Here is a 20,958-nt window from a genome sequence, read left to right on the forward strand (position 1 = left end):
TTCAGGGCCTGGACAATTTCATGGCAAAACGGCACCTCTCAACATTGCAGCCAAGACAATATAACAACTGTTTCTGCCCGGTTTCGAACCGGGGACCTTTCGCGTGTGAGGCGAACGTGATAACCACTACACTACAGAAACAGATGTCTACAGTTGATTCTTCTGTGATGAAACTTCTCAAAACAGGCTATTCCAAGGGCCTCTGGTTTTAGATTTCTTTCATGCAACCTTCCCAGACAGCCCTAGCTGAACGCTTGTATATGCCATGCAAGTTCAGCATTTTTGCAAAATGCTTAAAGAGAAATGTTTCCTATTTGCTCAGGCAGGGCAAGGTTAAAAGCATGAGACTCTAGCAAATATTCATCCACTACTGCAAAGAGAAAATTGATATTGGCTTTGAAATGCATACTGCAATACTACTTTAAAAAAGCACCAATGAAAGGGCTCGTCCGGGATTTGAACCCGGGACCTCTCGCACCCAAAGCGAGAATCATACCCCTAGACCAACGAGCCTTCGAAAGGCCCGCACCTCTGAAAAGCTAATACCAGCTCTAAGCACGCAATGAAGATCATGCTGGGGACTTTTTCATGCTTGGTCTGTGAATATACATGAAATTCAGTGTCAACTTACCCTTTCTCAAATGATATCACTATCATTTATAAGTGTCCCTTTTTATTTTGTCCCAGCATTGGACACGTCTTACAGAAAGTCAGCACTTATTTATCTATTTCTGCATTGGCTAGACCCTAAAGAGAAAGAATAAAAAGCTGTTCATAGCAACATAAGAAACACATGTTGCATTTTCTCTCAAATGCTTATTCCCTTTGTGCAAATCGGAATGCCAAGGTGAATAACTGGGCCACAGATTCTGGCTAATTATCTTTCCCTTGAATGCAAGTAGCAATAAAAACGGCCTAATGCAGGACTAAAGCATTCCATGCAAGCCTCTAACATCATAACATAACTGAGCTGCTGGTAGCAAGCTAAGCAATACCTTCCCAAAATGAGAAGTACATGTGCTAATCCGCTCAATCAGCGCTCGATCAGGCTCGATCAGGCGAGATATAGAAAAGGTGGAAAGGGTCCAAATGGCTGTCCCTTCCTTTTTAGGGTGGGTCCTTCTGACTATCATAGGATTGCTTGTAAGAGTGGCCAGGGTCAGAGAAAAAACTTTCAACCCTTCTTAGTGTTCTATCCAGAAGCAGGCATTTTCTGGGCCTTTAATTTCAGGCTTTTCCCAGCAGTCTCTGTTCTGCCTATGTAAATTAACAAAAGCAGTGCTTATTCATCACTTACTCTAATGTCCTTACTGTCCAGAAAGCTCTGCCTAAGTATGCTTTTTTTCTTTTTCAGTGAAATTCTAAATGTTTTTTCTGCCCAGTCTATGGCAGTAGAATGCTGCTTATGATGCCACATTTTGTTGAATCACCAAGGTACAACTACAGAGGAATATATGAGTCTGAACGACATGGAACTCTTAGCTAACACATCACAATGTGTGATGCTTGCCAACCAAGCACTGGATTCTGGAGCGCTGATGATCAGAACATTCTGCTCCTGAAGGAAAGGAAAGACAGCTTGATGGAAAATAAAGTCTCAGTTTATATTAACGCTCTCTCTCTCCCAATATCTATCTATCTATCTATCTATCTATCTATCTATCTATCTATCTATCTATCTATCTATCTATCTATCTATCTATCTATCTATCTATCTATCTATCTATCTATCTATCTATCTATCTATCTATCTATCTATCTATCTATCTATCTATCTATCTATCTATCTATCTATCTATCTATCTATCTTTATATATGGATACCTGCGTACACATACATATAGATATGCCATGCATTCCTTTAGATTTGTTCCAACCTCTTACCATTTATTTGAGAATCCCTACTTTTCAAGTGACTGCAAATGAAGTCATTTCCGGCACTTTTTGGCTGGTGCAAGGTAACAAAAACACATGACAACTTTTAATAAAAATCATTGGTCTCTTTGTTAACGCGCACTGTCAAACATGGGGCTTTCACACGTCAGGTAAACATGATAACCAATACACAACAGAAGCAGATGTAGATTGCTTATCAATGCCGGGATAGAACAGTTGTGAATTGAGTAGAAGAAGGGCCCCTGAATTGATACTTATTATATACAGCCTGTAAGATAATGAAAAATGCAGGCTAGGAAAGGAGATGCAAATATCAATGTATTAGAAAAATACATAAAGAGGAGTGATTTGCTTTTATTCATTCAAGGCTAGAAAAAATCAACATACTATTGCAAGCATTCATACACCACCAAATAGAAATAAACAATTCTGACATTAAACGTAAAGGTGACGATGCATTTGTATCATCACCTTGAGAAGGGTCACCGAGGAATTGAGCCCAGGGCTTCTGCACTTAAACACCAGAAACACTCCACTAAACTAAGATGCCTGTTGGTGCCAACAATTCCCAAAGTTAATGCGTGTTCTAGGTGAGCAATGAACAGAATGCAGGGCTCTTTTCAAAGCGAGGTCTGTGAATCAACAGATACATCCACATGCCAATTACTTTAGTGTTTTTAAGAGAATTCACTTTCTTGGAACGAGTCTGCATGAAACCATCTTCAGGGCCTGGACAATTTCATGGCAAAACGGCACCTCTCAACATTGCAGCCAAGACAATATAACAACTGTTTCTGCCCGGTTTCGAACCGGGGACCTTTCGCGTGTGAGGCGAACGTGATAACCACTACACTACAGAAACAGATGTCTACAGTTGATTCTTCTGTGATGAAACTTCTCAAAACAGGCTATTCCAAGGGCCTCTGGTTTTAGATTTCTTTCATGCAACCTTCCCAGACAGCCCTAGCTGAACGCTTGTATATGCCATGCAAGTTCAGCATTTTTGCAAAATGCTTAAAGAGAAATGTTTCCTATTTGCTCAGGCAGGGCAAGGTTAATAGCATGAGACTCTAGCAAATATTCATCCACTACTGCAAAGAGAAAATTGATATTGGCTTTGAAATGCATACTGCAATACTACTTTAAAAAAGCACCAATGAAAGGGCTCGTCCGGGATTTGAACCCGGGACCTCTCGCACCCAAAGCGAGAATCATACCCCTAGACCAACGAGCCTTCGAAAGGCCCGCACCTCTGAAAAGCTAATACCAGCTCTAAGCACGCAATGAAGATCATGCTGGGGACTTTTTCATGCTTGGTCTGTGAATATACATGAAATTCAGTGTCAACTTACCCTTTCTCAAATGATATCACTATCATTTATAAGTGTCCCCTTTTATTTTGTCCCAGCATTGGACACGTCTTACAGAAAGTCAGCACTTATTTATCTATTTCTGCATTGGCTAGACCCTAAAGAGAAAGGATAAAAAGCTGTTCATAGCAACATAAGAAACACATGTTGCATTTTCTCTCAAATGCTTATTCCCTTTGTGCAAATCGGAATGCCAAGATGAATAACTGGGCCACAGATTCTGGCTAATTATCTTTCAATTGAATGCAAGTAGCAATAAAAACGGCCTAATGCAGGACTAAAGCATTCCTTGCAAGCCTCTAACATCATAACATAACTGAGCTGCTGGTAGCAAGCTAAGCAATACCTTCCCAAAATGAGAAGTACATGTGCTAATCCGCTCAATCAGCGCTCGATCAGGCGAGATATAGAAAAGGTGGAAAGGGTCCAAATGGCTGTCCCTTCCTTTTTAGTGTGGGTCCTTCTGACTATCATAGGATTGCTTGTAAGAGTGGCCAGGGTCAGAGAAAAAACTTTCAACCCTTCTTAGTGTTCTATCCAGAAGCAGGCATTTTCTGGGCCTTTAATTTCAGGCTTTTCCCAGCAGTCTCTGTTCTGCCTATGTAAATTAACAAAAGCAGTGCTTATTCATCACTTACTCTAATGTCCTTACTGTCCAGAAAGCTCTGCCTAAGTATGCTTTTTTTCTTTTTCAGTGAAATTCTAAATGTTTTTTCCGCCCAGTCTATGGCAGTAGAATGCTGCTTATGATGCCACATTTTGTTGAATCACCAAGGTACAACTACAGAGGAATATATGAGTCTGAACGACATGGAACTCTTAGCTAACACATCACAATGTGTGATGCTTGCCAACCAAGCACTAGATTCTGGAGCGCTGATGATCAGAACATTCTGCTCCTGAAGGAAAGGAAAGACAGCTTGATGGAAAATAAAGTCTCAGTTTATAGTAACGCTCTCTCTCTCCCAATATCTATCTATCTATCTATCTATCTATCTATCTATCTATCTATCTATCTATCTATCTATCTATCTATCTATCTATCTATCTATCTATCTATCTATCTATCTATCTATCTATCTATCTATCTATCTATCTATCTATCTTTATATATGGATACCTGCGTACACATACATATAGATATGCCATGCATTCCTTTAGATTTGTTCCAACCTCTTACCATTTATTTGAGAATCCCTACTTTTCAAGTGACTGCAAATGAAGTCATTTCCGGCACTTTTTGGCCGGTGCAAGGTAACAAAAACACATGACAACTTTTAATAAAAATCATTGGTCTCTTTGTTAACGCGCACTGTCAAACATGGGGCTTTCACACGTCAGGTAAACATGATAACCAATACACAACAGAAGCAGATGTAGATTGCTTATCAATGCCGGGATAGAACAGTTGTGAATTGAGTAGAAGAAGGGCCCCTGAATTGATACTTATTATATACAGCCTGTAAGATAATGAAAAATGCAGGCTAGGAAAGGAGATGCAAATATCAATGTATTAGAAAAATACATAAAGAGGAGTGATTTGCTTTTATTCATTCAAGGCTAGAAAAAATCAACATACTATTGCAAGCATTCATACACCACCAAATAGAAATAAACAATTCTGACATTAAACGTAAAGGTGACGATGCATTTGTATCATCACCTTGAGAAGGGTCACCGAGGAATTGAGCCCAGGGCTTCTGCACTTAAACACCAGAAACACTCCACTAAACTAAGATGCCTGTTGGTGCCAACAATTCCCAAAGTTAATGCGTGTTCTAGGTGAGCAATGAACAGAATGCAGGGCTCTTTTCAAAGCGAGGTCTGTGAATCAACAGATACATCCACATGCCAATTACTTTAGTGTTTTTAAGAGAATTCACTTTCTTGGAACGAGTCTGCATGAAACCATCTTCAGGGCCTGGACAATTTCATGGCAAAACGGCACCTCTCAACATTGCAGCCAAGACAACAACTGTTTCTGCCCGGTTTCGAACCGGGGACCTTTCGCGTGTGAGGCGAATGTGATAACCACTACACTACAGAAACAGATGTCTACAGTTGATTCTTCTGTGATGAAACTTCTCAAAACAGGCTATTCCAAGGGCCTCTGGTTTTAGATTTCTTTCATGCAACCTTCCCAGACAGCCCTAGCTGAACGCTTGTATATGCCATGCAAGTTCAGCATTTTTGCAAAATGCTTAAAGAGAAATGTTTCCTATTTGCTCAGGCAGGGCAAGGTTAAAAGCATGAGACTCTAGCAAATATTCATCCACTACTGCAAAGAGAAAATTGATATTGGCTTTGAAATGCATACTGCAATACTACTTTAAAAAAGCACCAATGAAAGGGCTCGTCCGGGATTTGAACCCGGGACCTCTCGCACCCAAAGCGAGAATCATACCCCTAGACCAACGAGCCTTCGAAAGGCCCGCACCTCTGAAAAGCTAATACCAGCTCTAAGCACGCAATGAAGATCATGCTGGGGACTTTTTCATGCTTGGTCTGTGAATATACATGAAATTCAGTGTCAACTTACCCTTTCTCAAATGATATCACTATCATTTATAAGTGTCCCCTTTTATTTTGTCCCAGCATTGGACACGTCTTACAGAAAGTCAGCACTTATTTATCTATTTCTGCATTGGCTAGACCCTAAAGAGAAAGAATAAAAAGCTGTTCATAGCAACATAAGAAACACATGTTGCATTTTCTCTCAAATGCTTATTCCCTTTGTGCAAATCGGAATGCCAAGGTGAATACCTGGGCCACAGATTCTGGCTAATTATCTTTCCCTTGAATGCAAGTAGCAATAAAAACGGCCTAATGCAGGACTAAAGCATTCCATGCAAGCCTCTAACATCATAACATAACTGAGCTGCTGGTAGCAAGCTAAGCAATACCTTCCCAAAATGAGAAGTACATGTGCTAATCCGCTCAATCAGCGCTCGATCAGGCTCGATCAGGCGAGATATAGAAAAGGTGGAAAGGGTCCAAATGGCTGTCCCTTCCTTTTTAGGGTGGGTCCTTCTGACTATCATAGGATTGCTTGTAAGAGTGGCCAGGGTCAGAGAAAAAACTTTCAACCCTTCTTAGTGTTCTATCCAGAAGCAGGCATTTTCTGGGCCTTTAATTTCAGGCTTTTCCCAGCAGTCTCTGTTCTGCCTATGTAAATTAACAAAAGCAGTGCTTATTCATCACTTACTCTAATGTCCTTACTGTCCAGAAAGCTCTGCCTAAGTATGCTTTTTTTCTTTTTCAGTGAAATTCTAAATGTTTTTTCTGCCCAGTCTATGGCAGTAGAATGCTGCTTATGATGCCACATTTTGTTGAATCACCAAGGTACAACTACAGAGGAATATATGAGTCTGAACGACATGGAACTCTTAGCTAACACATCACAATGTGTGATGCTTGCCAACCAAGCACTAGATTCTGGAGCGCTGATGATCAGAACATTCTGCTCCTGAAGGAAAGGAAAGACAGCTTGATGGAAAATAAAGTCTCAGTTTATAGTAACGCTCTCTCTCTCCCAATATCTATCTATCTATCTATCTATCTATCTATCTATCTATCTATCTATCTATCTATCTATCTATCTATCTATCTATCTATCTATCTATCTATCTATCTATCTATCTATCTATCTATCTATCTATCTATCTATCTATCTATCTATCTATCTATCTATCTATCTATCTATCTATCTATCTATCTATCTATCTATCTATCTATCTATCTATCTTTATATATGGATACCTGCGTACACATACATATAGATATGCCATGCATTCCTTTAGATTTGTTCCAACCTCTTACCATTTATTTGAGAATCCCTACTTTTCAAGTGACTGCAAATGAAGTCATTTCCGGCACTTTTTGGCCGGTGCAAGGTAACAAAAACACATGACAACTTTTAATAAAAATCATTGGTCTCTTTGTTAACGCGCACTGTCAAACATGGGGCTTTCACACGTCAGGTAAACATGATAACCAATACACAACAGAAGCAGATGTAGATTGCTTATCAATGCCGGGATAGAACAGTTGTGAATTGAGTAGAAGAAGGGCCCCTGAAATGATACTTATTATATACAGCCTGTAAGATAATGAAAAATGCAGGCTAGGAAAGGAGATGCAAATATCAATGTATTAGAAAAATACATAAAGAGGAGTGATTTGCTTTTATTCATTCAAGGCTAGAAAAAATCAACATACTATTGCAAGCATTCATACACCACCAAATAGAAATAAACAATTCTGACATTAAACGTAAAGGTGACGATGCATTTGTATCATCACCTTGAGAAGGGTCACCGAGGAATTGAGCCCAGGGCTTCTGCACTTAAACACCAGAAACACTCCACTAAACTAAGATGCCTGTTGGTGCCAACAATTCCCAAAGTTAATGCGTGTTCTAGGTGAGCAATGAACAGAATGCAGGGCTCTTTTCAAAGCGAGGTCTGTGAATCAACAGATACATCCACATGCCAATTACTTTAGTGTTTTTAAGAGAATTCACTTTCTTGGAACGAGTCTGCATGAAACCATCTTCAGGGCCTGGACAATTTCATGGCAAAACGGCACCTCTCAACATTGCAGCCAAGACAATATAACAACTGTTTCTGCCCGGTTTCGAACCGGGGACCTTTCGCGTGTGAGGCGAACGTGATAACCACTACACTACAGAAACAGATGTCTACAGTTGATTCTTCTGTGATGAAACTTCTCAAAACAGGCTATTCCAAGGGCCTCTGGTTTTAGATTTCTTTCATGCAACCTTCCCAGACAGCCCTAGCTGAACGCTTGTATATGCCATGCAAGTTCAGCATTTTTGCAAAATGCTTAAAGAGAAATGTTTCCTATTTGCTCAGGCAGGGCAAGGTTAATAGCATGAGACTCTAGCAAATATTCATCCACTACTGCAAAGAGAAAATTGATATTGGCTTTGAAATGCATACTGCAATACTACTTTAAAAAAGCACCAATGAAAGGGCTCGTCCGGGATTTGAACCCGGGACCTCTCGCACCCAAAGCGAGAATCATACCCCTAGACCAACGAGCCTTCGAAAGGCCCGCACCTCTGAAAAGCTAATACCAGCTCTAAGCACGCAATGAAGATCATGCTGGGGACTTTTTCATGCTTGGTCTGTGAATATACATGAAATTCAGTGTCAACTTACCCTTTCTCAAATGATATCACTATCATTTATAAGTGTCCCTTTTTATTTTGTCCCAGCATTGGACACGTCTTACAGAAAGTCAGCACTTATTTATCTATTTCTGCATTGGCTAGACCCTAAAGAGAAAGAATAAAAAGCTGTTCATAGCAACATAAGAAACACATGTTGCATTTTCTCTCAAATGCTTATTCCCTTTGTGCAAATCGGAATGCCAAGGTGAATAACTGGGCCACAGATTCTGGCTAATTATCTTTCCCTTGAATGCAAGTAGCAATAAAAACGGCCTAATGCAGGACTAAAGCATTCCATGCAAGCCTCTAACATCATAACATAACTGAGCTGCTGGTAGCAAGCTAAGCAATACCTTCCCAAAATGAGAAGTACATGTGCTAATCCGCTCAATCAGCGCTCGATCAGGCTCGATCAGGCGAGATATAGAAAAGGTGGAAAGGGTCCAAATGGCTGTCCCTTCCTTTTTAGGGTGGGTCCTTCTGACTATCATAGGATTGCTTGTAAGAGTGGCCAGGGTCAGAAAAAAACTTTCAACCCTTCTCAGTGTTCTATCCAGAAGCAGGCATTTTCTGGGCCTTTAATTTCAGGCTTTTCCCAGCAGTCTCTGTTCTGCCTATGTAAATTAACAAAAGCAGTGCTTATTCATCACTTACTCTAATGTCCTTACTGTCCAGAAAGCTCTGCCTAAGTATGCTTTTTTTCTTTTTCAGTGAAATTCTAAATGTTTTTTCCGCCCAGTCTATGGCAGTAGAATGCTGCTTATGATGCCACATTTTGTTGAATCACCAAGGTACAACTACAGAGGAATATATGAGTCTGAACGACATGGAACTCTTAGCTAACACATCACAATGTGTGATGCTTGCCAACCAAGCACTAGATTCTGGAGCGCTGATGATCAGAACATTCTGCTCCTGAAGGAAAGGAAAGACAGCTTGATGGAAAATAAAGTCTCAGTTTATAGTAACGCTCTCTCTCTCCCAATATCTATCTATCTATCTATCTATCTATCTATCTATCTATCTATCTATCTATCTATCTATCTATCTATCTATCTATCTATCTATCTATCTATCTATCTATCTATCTATCTATCTATCTATCTATCTATCTATCTATCTATCTATCTATCTATCTATCTATCTATCTTTATATATGGATACCTGCGTACACATACATATAGATATGCCATGCATTCCTTTAGATTTGTTCCAACCTCTTACCATTTATTTGAGAATCCCTACTTTTCAAGTGACTGCAAATGAAGTCATTTCCGGCACTTTTTGGCCGGTGCAAGGTAACAAAAACACATGACAACTTTTAATAAAAATCATTGGTCTCTTTGTTAACGCGCACTGTCAAACATGGGGCTTTCACACGTCAGGTAAACATGATAACCAATACACAACAGAAGCAGATGTAGATTGCTTATCAATGCCGGGATAGAACAGTTGTGAATTGAGTAGAAGAAGGGCCCCTGAATTGATACTTATTATATACAGCCTGTAAGATAATGAAAAATGCAGGCTAGGAAAGGAGATGCAAATATCAATGTATTAGAAAAATACATAAAGAGGAGTGATTTGCTTTTATTCATTCAAGGCTAGAAAAAATCAACATACTATTGCAAGCATTCATACACCACCAAATAGAAATAAACAATTCTGACATTAAACGTAAAGGTGACGATGCATTTGTATCATCACCTTGAGAAGGGTCACCGAGGAATTGAGCCCAGGGCTTCTGCACTTAAACACCAGAAACACTCCACTAAACTAAGATGCCTGTTGGTGCCAACAATTCCCAAAGTTAATGCGTGTTCTAGGTGAGCAATGAACAGAATGCAGGGCTCTTTTCAAAGCGAGGTCTGTGAATCAACAGATACATCCACATGCCAATTACTTTAGTGTTTTTAAGAGAATTCACTTTCTTGGAACGAGTCTGCATGAAACCATCTTCAGGGCCTGGACAATTTCATGGCAAAACGGCACCTCTCAACATTGCAGCCAAGACAATATAACAACTGTTTCTGCCCGGTTTCGAACCGGGGACCTTTCGCGTGTGAGGCGAATGTGATAACCACTACACTACAGAAACAGATGTCTACAGTTGATTCTTCTGTGATGAAACTTCTCAAAACAGGCTATTCCAAGGGCCTCTGGTTTTAGATTTCTTTCATGCAACCTTCCCAGACAGCCCTAGCTGAACGCTTGTATATGCCATGCAAGTTCAGCATTTTTGCAAAATGCTTAAAGAGAAATGTTTCCTATTTGCTCAGGCAGGGCAAGGTTAAAAGCATGAGACTCTAGCAAATATTCATCCACTACTGCAAAGAGAAAATTGATATTGGCTTTGAAATGCATACTGCAATACTACTTTAAAAAAGCACCAATGAAAGGGCTCGTCCGGGATTTGAACCCGGGACCTCTCGCACCCAAAGCGAGAATCATACCCCTAGACCAACGAGCCTTCGAAAGGCCCGCACCTCTGAAAAGCTAATACCAGCTCTAAGCACGCAATGAAGATCATGCTGGGGACTTTTTCATGCTTGGTCTGTGAATATACATGAAATTCAGTGTCAACTTACCCTTTCTCAAATGATATCACTATCATTTATAAGTGTCCCCTTTTATTTTGTCCCAGCATTGGACACGTCTTACAGAAAGTCAGCACTTATTTATCTATTTCTGCATTGGCTAGACCCTAAAGAGAAAGAATAAAAAGCTGTTCATAGCAACATAAGAAACACATGTTGCATTTTCTCTCAAATGCTTATTCCCTTTGTGCAAATCGGAATGCCAAGGTGAATACCTGGGCCACAGATTCTGGCTAATTATCTTTCCCTTGAATGCAAGTAGCAATAAAAACGGCCTAATGCAGGACTAAAGCATTCCATGCAAGCCTCTAACATCATAACATAACTGAGCTGCTGGTAGCAAGCTAAGCAATACCTTCCCAAAATGAGAAGTACATGTGCTAATCCGCTCAATCAGCGCTCGATCAGGCTCGATCAGGCGAGATATAGAAAAGGTGGAAAGGGTCCAAATGGCTGTCCCTTCCTTTTTAGGGTGGGTCCTTCTGACTATCATAGGATTGCTTGTAAGAGTGGCCAGGGTCAGAGAAAAAACTTTCAACCCTTCTTAGTGTTCTATCCAGAAGCAGGCATTTTCTGGGCCTTTAATTTCAGGCTTTTCCCAGCAGTCTCTGTTCTGCCTATGTAAATTAACAAAAGCAGTGCTTATTCATCACTTACTCTAATGTCCTTACTGTCCAGAAAGCTCTGCCTAAGTATGCTTTTTTTCTTTTTCAGTGAAATTCTAAATGTTTTTTCTGCCCAGTCTATGGCAGTAGAATGCTGCTTATGATGCCACATTTTGTTGAATCACCAAGGTACAACTACAGAGGAATATATGAGTCTGAACGACATGGAACTCTTAGCTAACACATCACAATGTGTGATGCTTGCCAACCAAGCACTAGATTCTGGAGCGCTGATGATCAGAACATTCTGCTCCTGAAGGAAAGGAAAGACAGCTTGATGGAAAATAAAGTCTCAGTTTATAGTAACGCTCTCTCTCTCCCAATATCTATCTATCTATCTATCTATCTATCTATCTATCTATCTATCTATCTATCTATCTATCTATCTATCTATCTATCTATCTATCTATCTATCTATCTATCTATCTATCTATCTATCTATCTATCTATCTATCTATCTATCTATCTATCTATCTATCTATCTATCTTTATATATGGATACCTGCGTACACATACATATAGATATGCCATGCATTCCTTTAGATTTGTTCCAACCTCTTACCATTTATTTGAGAATCCCTACTTTTCAAGTGACTGCAAATGAAGTCATTTCCGGCACTTTTTGGCCGGTGCAAGGTAACAAAAACACATGACAACTTTTAATAAAAATCATTGGTCTCTTTGTTAACGCGCACTGTCAAACATGGGGCTTTCACACGTCAGGTAAACATGATAACCAATACACAACAGAAGCAGATGTAGATTGCTTATCAATGCCGGGATAGAACAGTTGTGAATTGAGTAGAAGAAGGGCCCCTGAAATGATACTTATTATATACAGCCTGTAAGATAATGAAAAATGCAGGCTAGGAAAGGAGATGCAAATATCAATGTATTAGAAAAATACATAAAGAGGAGTGATTTGCTTTTATTCATTCAAGGCTAGAAAAAATCAACATACTATTGCAAGCATTCATACACCACCAAATAGAAATAAACAATTCTGACATTAAACGTAAAGGTGACGATGCATTTGTATCATCACCTTGAGAAGGGTCACCGAGGAATTGAGCCCAGGGCTTCTGCACTTAAACACCAGAAACACTCCACTAAACTAAGATGCCTGTTGGTGCCAACAATTCCCAAAGTTAATGCGTGTTCTAGGTGAGCAATGAACAGAATGCAGGGCTCTTTTCAAAGCGAGGTCTGTGAATCAACAGATACATCCACATGCCAATTACTTTAGTGTTTTTAAGAGAATTCACTTTCTTGGAACGAGTCTGCATGAAACCATCTTCAGGGCCTGGACAATTTCATGGCAAAACGGCACCTCTCAACATTGCAGCCAAGACAATATAACAACTGTTTCTGCCCGGTTTCGAACCGGGGACCTTTCGCGTGTGAGGCGAACGTGATAACCACTACACTACAGAAACAGATGTCTACAGTTGATTCTTCTGTGATGAAACTTCTCAAAACAGGCTATTCCAAGGGCCTCTGGTTTTAGATTTCTTTCATGCAACCTTCCCAGACAGCCCTAGCTGAACGCTTGTATATGCCATGCAAGTTCAGCATTTTTGCAAAATGCTTAAAGAGAAATGTTTCCTATTTGCTCAGGCAGGGCAAGGTTAATAGCATGAGACTCTAGCAAATATTCATCCACTACTGCAAAGAGAAAATTGATATTGGCTTTGAAATGCATACTGCAATACTACTTTAAAAAAGCACCAATGAAAGGGCTCGTCCGGGATTTGAACCCGGGACCTCTCGCACCCAAAGCGAGAATCATACCCCTAGACCAACGAGCCTTCGAAAGGCCCGCACCTCTGAAAAGCTAATACCAGCTCTAAGCACGCAATGAAGATCATGCTGGGGACTTTTTCATGCTTGGTCTGTGAATATACATGAAATTCAGTGTCAACTTACCCTTTCTCAAATGATATCACTATCATTTATAAGTGTCCCTTTTTATTTTGTCCCAGCATTGGACACGTCTTACAGAAAGTCAGCACTTATTTATCTATTTCTGCATTGGCTAGACCCTAAAGAGAAAGAATAAAAAGCTGTTCATAGCAACATAAGAAACACATGTTGCATTTTCTCTCAAATGCTTATTCCCTTTGTGCAAATCGGAATGCCAAGGTGAATAACTGGGCCACAGATTCTGGCTAATTATCTTTCCCTTGAATGCAAGTAGCAATAAAAACGGCCTAATGCAGGACTAAAGCATTCCATGCAAGCCTCTAACATCATAACATAACTGAGCTGCTGGTAGCAAGCTAAGCAATACCTTCCCAAAATGAGAAGTACATGTGCTAATCCGCTCAATCAGCGCTCGATCAGGCTCGATCAGGCGAGATATAGAAAAGGTGGAAAGGGTCCAAATGGCTGTCCCTTCCTTTTTAGGGTGGGTCCTTCTGACTATCATAGGATTGCTTGTAAGAGTGGCCAGGGTCAGAGAAAAAACTTTCAACCCTTCTTAGTGTTCTATCCAGAAGCAGGCATTTTCTGGGCCTTTAATTTCAGGCTTTTCCCAGCAGTCTCTGTTCTGCCTATGTAAATTAACAAAAGCAGTGCTTATTCATCACTTACTCTAATGTCCTTACTGTCCAGAAAGCTCTGCCTAAGTATGCTTTTTTTCTTTTTCAGTGAAATTCTAAATGTTTTTTCTGCCCAGTCTATGGCAGTAGAATGCTGCTTATGATGCCACATTTTGTTGAATCACCAAGGTACAACTACAGAGGAATATATGAGTCTGAACGACATGGAACTCTTAGCTAACACATCACAATGTGTGATGCTTGCCAACCAAGCACTAGATTCTGGAGCGCTGATGATCAGAACATTCTGCTCCTGAAGGAAAGGAAAGACAGCTTGATGGAAAATAAAGTCTCAGTTTATAGTAACGCTCTCTCTCTCCCAATATCTATCTATCTATCTATCTATCTATCTATCTATCTATCTATCTATCTATCTATCTATCTATCTATCTATCTATCTATCTATCTATCTATCTATCTATCTATCTATCTATCTATCTATCTATCTATCTATCTATCTATCTATCTATCTATCTATCTATCTATCTATCTATCTATCTATCTATCTATCTATCTATCTATCTATCTTTATATATGGATACCTGCGTACACATACATATAGATATGCCATGCATTCCTTTAGATTTGTTCCAACCTCTTACCATTTATTTGAGAATCCCTACTTTTCAAGTGACTGCAAATGAAGTCATTTCCGGCACTTTTTGGCCGGTGCAAGGTAACAAAAACACATGACAACTTTTAATAAAAATCATTGGTCTCTTTGTTAACGCGCACTGTCAAACATGGGGCTTTCACACGTCAGGTAAACATGATAACCAATACACAACAGAAGCAGATGTAGATTGCTTATCAATGCCGGGATAGAACAGTTGTGAATTGAGTAGAAGAAGGGCCCCTGAATTGATACTTATTATATACAGCCTGTAAGATAATGAAAAATGCAGGCTAGGAAAGGAGATGCAAATATCAATGTATTAGAAAAATACATAAAGAGGAGTGATTTGCTTTTATTCATTCAAGGCTAGAAAAAATCAACATACTATTGCAAGCATTCATACACCACCAAATAGAAATAAACAATTCTGACATTAAACGTAAAGGTGACGATGCATTTGTATCATCACCTTGAGAAGGGTCACCGAGGAATTGAGCCCAGGGCTTCTGCACTTAAACACCAGAAACACTCCACTAAACTAAGATGCCTGTTGGTGCCAACAATTCCCAAAGTTAATGCGTGTTCTAGGTGAGCAATGAACAGAATGCAGGGCTCTTTTCAAAGCGAGGTCTGTGAATCAACAGATACATCCACATGCCAATTACTTTAGTGTTTTTAAGAGAATTCACTTTCTTGGAACGAGTCTGCATGAAACCATCTTCAGGGCCTGGACAATTTCATGGCAAAACGGCACCTCTCAACATTGCAGCCAAGACAATATAACAACTGTTTCTGCCCGGTTTCAAACCGGGGACCTTTCGCGTGTGAGGCGAACGTGATAACCACTACACTACAGAAACAGATGTCTACAGTTGATTCTTCTGTGATGAAACTTCTCAAAACAGGCTATTCCAAGGGCCTCTGGTTTTAGATTTCTTTCATGCAACCTTCCCAGACAGCCCTAGCTGAACGCTTGTATATGCCATGCAAGTTCAGCATTTTTGCAAAATGCTTAAAGAGAAATGTTTCCTATTTGCTCAGGCAGGGCAAGGTTAAAAGCATGAGACTCTAGCAAATATTCATCCACTACTGCAAAGAGAAAATTGATATTGGCTTTGAAATGCATACTGCAATACTACTTTAAAAAAGCACCAATGAAAGGGCTCGTCCGGGATTTGAACCCGGGACTTCTCGCACCCAAAGCGAGAATCATACCCCTAGACCAACGAGCCTTCGAAAGGCCCGCACCTCTGAAAAGCTAATACCAGCTCTAAGCACGCAATGAAGATCATGCTGGGGACTTTTTCATGCTTGGTCTGTGAATATACATGAAATTCAGTGTCAACTTACCCTTTCTCAAATGATATCACTATCATTTATAAGTGTCCCTTTTTATTTTGTCCCAGCATTGGACACGTCTTACAGAAAGTCAGCACTTATTTATCTATTTCTGCATTGGCTAGACCCTAAAGAGAAAGAATAAAAAGCTGTTCATAGCAACATAAGAAACACATGTTGCATTTTCTCTCAAATGCTTATTCCCTTTGTGCAAATCGGAATGCCAAGGTGAATAACTGGGCCACAGATTCTGGCTAATTATCTTTCCCTTGAATGCAAGTAGCAATAAAAACGGCCTAATGCAGGACTAAAGCATTCCATGCAAGCCTCTAACATCATAACATAACTGAGCTGCTGGTAGCAAGCTAAGCAATACCTTCCCAAAATGAGAAGTACATGTGCTAATCCGCTCAATCAGCGCTCGATCAGGCTCGATCAGGCGAGATATAGAAAAGGTGGAAAGGGTCCAAATGGCTGTCCCTTCCTTTTTAGGGTGGGTCCTTCTGACTATCATAGGATTGCTTGTAAGAGTGGCCAGGGTCAGAGAAAAAACTTTCAACCCTTCTTAGTGTTCTATCCAGAAGCAGGCATTTTCTGGGCCTTTAATTTCAGGCTTTTCCCAGCAGTCTCTGTTCTGCCTATGTAAATTAACAAAAGCAGTGCTTATTCATCACTTACTCTAATGTCCTTACTGTCCAGAAAGCTCTGCCTAAGTATGCTTTTTTTCTTTTTCAGTGAAATTCTAAATGTTTTTTCTGCCCAGTCTATGGCAGTAGAATGCTGCTTATGATGCCACATTTTGTTGAATCACCAAGGTACAACTACAGAGGAATATATGAGTCTGAACGACATGGAACTCTTAGCTAACACATCACAATGTGTGATGCTTGCCAACCAAGCACTAGATTCTGGAGCGCTGATGATCAGAACATTCTGCTCCTGAAGGAAAGGAAAGACAGCTTGATGGAAAATAAAGTCTCAGTTTATAGTAACGCTCTCTCTCTCCCAATATCTATCTATCTATCTATCTATCTATCTATCTATCTATCTATCTATCTATCTATCTATCTATCTATCTATCTATCTATCTATCTATCTATCTATCTATCTATCTATCTATCTATCTATCTATCTATCTATCTATCTATCTATCTATCTATCTATCTATCTATCTATCTATCTATCTATCTATCTATCTTTATATATGGATACCTGCGTACACATACATATAGATATGCCATGCATTCCTTTAGATTTGTTCCAACCTCTTACCATTTATTTGAGAATCCCTACTTTTCAAGTGACTGCAAATGAAGTCATTTCCGGCACTTTTTGGCCGGTGCAAGGTAACAAAAACACATGACAACTTTTAATAAAAATCATTGGTCTCTTTGTTAACGCGCACTGTCAAACATGGGGCTTTCACACGTCAGGTAAACATGATAACCAATACACAACAGAAGCAGATGTAGATTGCTTATCAATGCCGGGATAGAACAGTTGTGAATTGAGTAGAAGAAGGGCCCCTGAATTGATACTTATTATATACAGCCTGTAAGATAATGAAAAATGCAGGCTAGGAAAGGAGATGCAAATATCAATGTATTAGAAAAATACATAAAGAGGAGTGATTTGCTTTTATTCATTCAAGGCTAGAAAAAATCAACATACTATTGCAAGCATTCATACACCACCAAATAGAAATAAACAATTCTGACATTAAACGTAAAGGTGACGATGCATTTGTATCATCACCTTGAGAAGGGTCACCGAGGAATTGAGCCCAGGGCTTCTGCACTTAAACACCAGAAACACTCCACTAAACTAAGATGCCTGTTGGTGCCAACAATTCCCAAAGTTAATGCGTGTTCTAGGTGAGCAATGAACAGAATGCAGGGCTCTTTTCAAAGCGAGGTCTGTGAATCAACAGATACATCCACATGCCAATTACTTTAGTGTTTTTAAGAGAATTCACTTTCTTGGAACGAGTCTGCATGAAACCATCTTCAGGGCCTGGACAATTTCATGGCAAAACGGCACCTCTCAACATTGCAGCCAAGACAATATAACAACTGTTTCTGCCCGGTTTCGAACCGGGGACCTTTCGCGTGTGAGGCGAATGTGATAACCACTACACTACAGAAACAGATGTCTACAGTTGATTCTTCTGTGATGAAACTTCTCAAAACAGGCTATTCCAAGGGCCTCTGGTTTTAGATTTCTTTCATGCAACCTTCCCAGACAGCCCTAGCTGAACGCTTGTATATGCCATGCAAGTTCAGCATTTTTGCAAAATGCTTAAAGAGAAATGTTTCCTATTTGCTCAGGCAGGGCAAGGTTAAAAGCATGAGACTCTAGCAAATATTCATCCACTACTGCAAAGAGAAAATTGATATTGGCTTTGAAATGCATACTGCAATACTACTTTAAAAAAGCACCAATGAAAGGGCTCGTCCGGGATTTGAACCCGGGACCTCTCGCACCCAAAGCGAGAATCATACCCCTAGACCAACGAGCCTTCGAAAGGCCCGCACCTCTGAAAAGCTAATACCAGCTCTAAGCACGCAATGAAGATCATGCTGGGGACTTTTTCATGCTTGGTCTGTGAATATACATGAAATTCAGTGTCAACTTACCCTTTCTCAAATGATATCACTATCATTTATAAGTGTCCCCTTTTATTTTGTCCCAGCATTGGACACGTCTTACAGAAAGTCAGCACTTATTTATCTATTTCTGCATTGGCTAGACCCTAAAGAGAAAGAATAAAAAGCTGTTCATAGCAACATAAGAAACACATGTTGCATTTTCTCTCAAATGCTTATTCCCTTTGTGCAAATCGGAATGCCAAGGTGAATACCTGGGCCACAGATTCTGGCTAATTATCTTTCCCTTGAATGCAAGTAGCAATAAAAACGGCCTAATGCAGGACTAAAGCATTCCATGCAAGCCTCTAACATCATAACATAACTGAGCTGCTGGTAGCAAGCTAAGCAATACCTTCCCAAAATGAGAAGTACATGTGCTAATCCGCTCAATCAGCGCTCGATCAGGCTCGATCAGGCGAGATATAGAAAAGGTGGAAAGGGTCCAAATGGCTGTCCCTTCCTTTTTAGGGTGGGTCCTTCTGACTATCATAGGATTGCTTGTAAGAGTGGCCAGGGTCAGAGAAAAAACTTTCAACCCTTCTTAGTGTTCTATCCAGAAGCAGGCATTTTCTGGGCCTTTAATTTCAGGCTTTTCCCAGCAGTCTCTGTTCTGCCTATGTAAATTAACAAAAGCAGTGCTTATTCATCACTTACTCTAATGTCCTTACTGTCCAGAAAGCTCTGCCTAAGTATGCTTTTTTTCTTTTTCAGTGAAATTCTAAATGTTTTTTCTGCCCAGTCTATGGCAGTAGAATGCTGCTTATGATGCCACATTTTGTTGAATCACCAAGGTACAACTACAGAGGAATATATGAGTCTGAACGACATGGAACTCTTAGCTAACACATCACAATGTGTGATGCTTGCCAACCAAGCACTAGATTCTGGAGCGCTGATGATCAGAACATTCTGCTCCTGAAGGAAAGGAAAGACAGCTTGATGGAAAATAAAGTCTCAGTTTATAGTAACGCTCTCTCTCTCCCAATATCTATCTATCTATCTATCTATCTATCTATCTATCTATCTATCTATCTATCTATCTATCTATCTATCTATCTATCTATCTATCTATCTATCTATCTATCTATCTATCTATCTATCTATCTATCTATCTATCTATCTATCTATCTATCTATCTATCTATCTATCTATCTATCTATCTATCTATCTTATATATGGATACCTGCGTACACATACATATAGATATGCCATGCATTCCTTTAGATTTGTTCCAACCTCTTACCATTTATTTGAGAATCCCTACTTTTCAAGTGACTGCAAATGAAGTCATTTCCGGCACTTTTTGGCCGGTGCAAGGTAACAAAAACACATGACAACTTTTAATAAAAATCATTGGTCTCTTTGTTAACGCGCACTGTCAAACATGGGGCTTTCACACGTCAGGTAAACATGATAACCAATACACAACAGAAGCAGATGTAGATTGCTTATCAATGCCGGGATAGAACAGTTGTGAATTGAGTAGAAGAAGGGCCCCTGAATTGATACTTATTATATACAGCCTGTAAGATAATGAAAAATGCAGGCTAGGAAAGGAGATGCAAATATCAATGTATTAGAAAAATACATAAAGAGGAGTGATTTGCTTTTATTCATTCAAGGCTAGAAAAAATCAACATACTATTGCAAGCATTCATACACCACCAAATAGAAATAAACAATTCTGACATTAAACGTAAAGGTGACGATGCATTTGTATCATCACCTTGAGAAGGGTCACCGAGGAATTGAGCCCAGGGCTTCTGCACTTAAACACCAGAAACACTCCACTAAACTAAGATGCCTGTTGGTGCCAACAATTCCCAAAGTTAATGCGTGTTCTAGGTGAGCAATGAACAGAATGCAGGGCTCTTTTCAAAGCGAGGTCTGTGAATCAACAGATACATCCACATGCCAATTACTTTAGTGTTTTTAAGAGAATTCACTTTCTTGGAACGAGTCTGCATGAAACCATCTTCAGGGCCTGGACAATTTCATGGCAAAACGGCACCTCTCAACATTGCAGCCAAGACAA

The 20,958-nt window shown here is 39.8% G+C and overlaps 15 non-coding genes across 15 annotated transcripts; all 15 read right to left on the reverse strand.

Moving 5' to 3' along the window:
* Positions 1-68: 68 nt before the first annotated feature.
* On the reverse strand, positions 69-141 carry TRNAV-CAC (transfer RNA valine (anticodon CAC)). Its single transcript has one exon. It is a non-coding gene; the product is annotated as a tRNA-Val (tRNA).
* Positions 142-441: 300 nt separating this feature from the next.
* TRNAP-UGG (transfer RNA proline (anticodon UGG)) lies at positions 442-513 on the reverse strand. The gene has a single exon. It is a non-coding gene; the product is annotated as a tRNA-Pro (tRNA).
* A 2,171-nt stretch (positions 514-2,684) lies between these two features.
* TRNAV-CAC (transfer RNA valine (anticodon CAC)) lies at positions 2,685-2,757 on the reverse strand. Its single transcript has one exon. It is a non-coding gene; the product is annotated as a tRNA-Val (tRNA).
* Positions 2,758-3,057: 300 nt separating this feature from the next.
* TRNAP-UGG (transfer RNA proline (anticodon UGG)) lies at positions 3,058-3,129 on the reverse strand. Its single transcript has one exon. It is a non-coding gene; the product is annotated as a tRNA-Pro (tRNA).
* Positions 3,130-5,241: 2,112 nt separating this feature from the next.
* Positions 5,242-5,314, reverse strand: TRNAV-CAC (transfer RNA valine (anticodon CAC)). The gene has a single exon. It is a non-coding gene; the product is annotated as a tRNA-Val (tRNA).
* A 300-nt stretch (positions 5,315-5,614) lies between these two features.
* TRNAP-UGG (transfer RNA proline (anticodon UGG)) lies at positions 5,615-5,686 on the reverse strand. The gene has a single exon. It is a non-coding gene; the product is annotated as a tRNA-Pro (tRNA).
* A 2,199-nt stretch (positions 5,687-7,885) lies between these two features.
* On the reverse strand, positions 7,886-7,958 carry TRNAV-CAC (transfer RNA valine (anticodon CAC)). The gene has a single exon. It is a non-coding gene; the product is annotated as a tRNA-Val (tRNA).
* A 300-nt stretch (positions 7,959-8,258) lies between these two features.
* TRNAP-UGG (transfer RNA proline (anticodon UGG)) lies at positions 8,259-8,330 on the reverse strand. Its single transcript has one exon. It is a non-coding gene; the product is annotated as a tRNA-Pro (tRNA).
* A 2,154-nt stretch (positions 8,331-10,484) lies between these two features.
* Positions 10,485-10,557, reverse strand: TRNAV-CAC (transfer RNA valine (anticodon CAC)). Its single transcript has one exon. It is a non-coding gene; the product is annotated as a tRNA-Val (tRNA).
* Positions 10,558-10,857: 300 nt separating this feature from the next.
* TRNAP-UGG (transfer RNA proline (anticodon UGG)) lies at positions 10,858-10,929 on the reverse strand. The gene has a single exon. It is a non-coding gene; the product is annotated as a tRNA-Pro (tRNA).
* Positions 10,930-13,084: 2,155 nt separating this feature from the next.
* Positions 13,085-13,157, reverse strand: TRNAV-CAC (transfer RNA valine (anticodon CAC)). Its single transcript has one exon. It is a non-coding gene; the product is annotated as a tRNA-Val (tRNA).
* Positions 13,158-13,457: 300 nt separating this feature from the next.
* Positions 13,458-13,529, reverse strand: TRNAP-UGG (transfer RNA proline (anticodon UGG)). Its single transcript has one exon. It is a non-coding gene; the product is annotated as a tRNA-Pro (tRNA).
* A 2,195-nt stretch (positions 13,530-15,724) lies between these two features.
* On the reverse strand, positions 15,725-15,797 carry TRNAV-CAC (transfer RNA valine (anticodon CAC)). Its single transcript has one exon. It is a non-coding gene; the product is annotated as a tRNA-Val (tRNA).
* A 2,551-nt stretch (positions 15,798-18,348) lies between these two features.
* TRNAV-CAC (transfer RNA valine (anticodon CAC)) lies at positions 18,349-18,421 on the reverse strand. Its single transcript has one exon. It is a non-coding gene; the product is annotated as a tRNA-Val (tRNA).
* A 300-nt stretch (positions 18,422-18,721) lies between these two features.
* TRNAP-UGG (transfer RNA proline (anticodon UGG)) lies at positions 18,722-18,793 on the reverse strand. Its single transcript has one exon. It is a non-coding gene; the product is annotated as a tRNA-Pro (tRNA).
* Positions 18,794-20,958: the final 2,165 nt, after the last annotated feature.

Source organism: Lissotriton vulgaris, unplaced genomic scaffold, assembly GCF_964263255.1.
Source record: "Lissotriton vulgaris unplaced genomic scaffold, aLisVul1.2 SCAFFOLD_1851, whole genome shotgun sequence".
NCBI lineage: Eukaryota > Metazoa > Chordata > Amphibia > Caudata > Salamandridae > Lissotriton > Lissotriton vulgaris.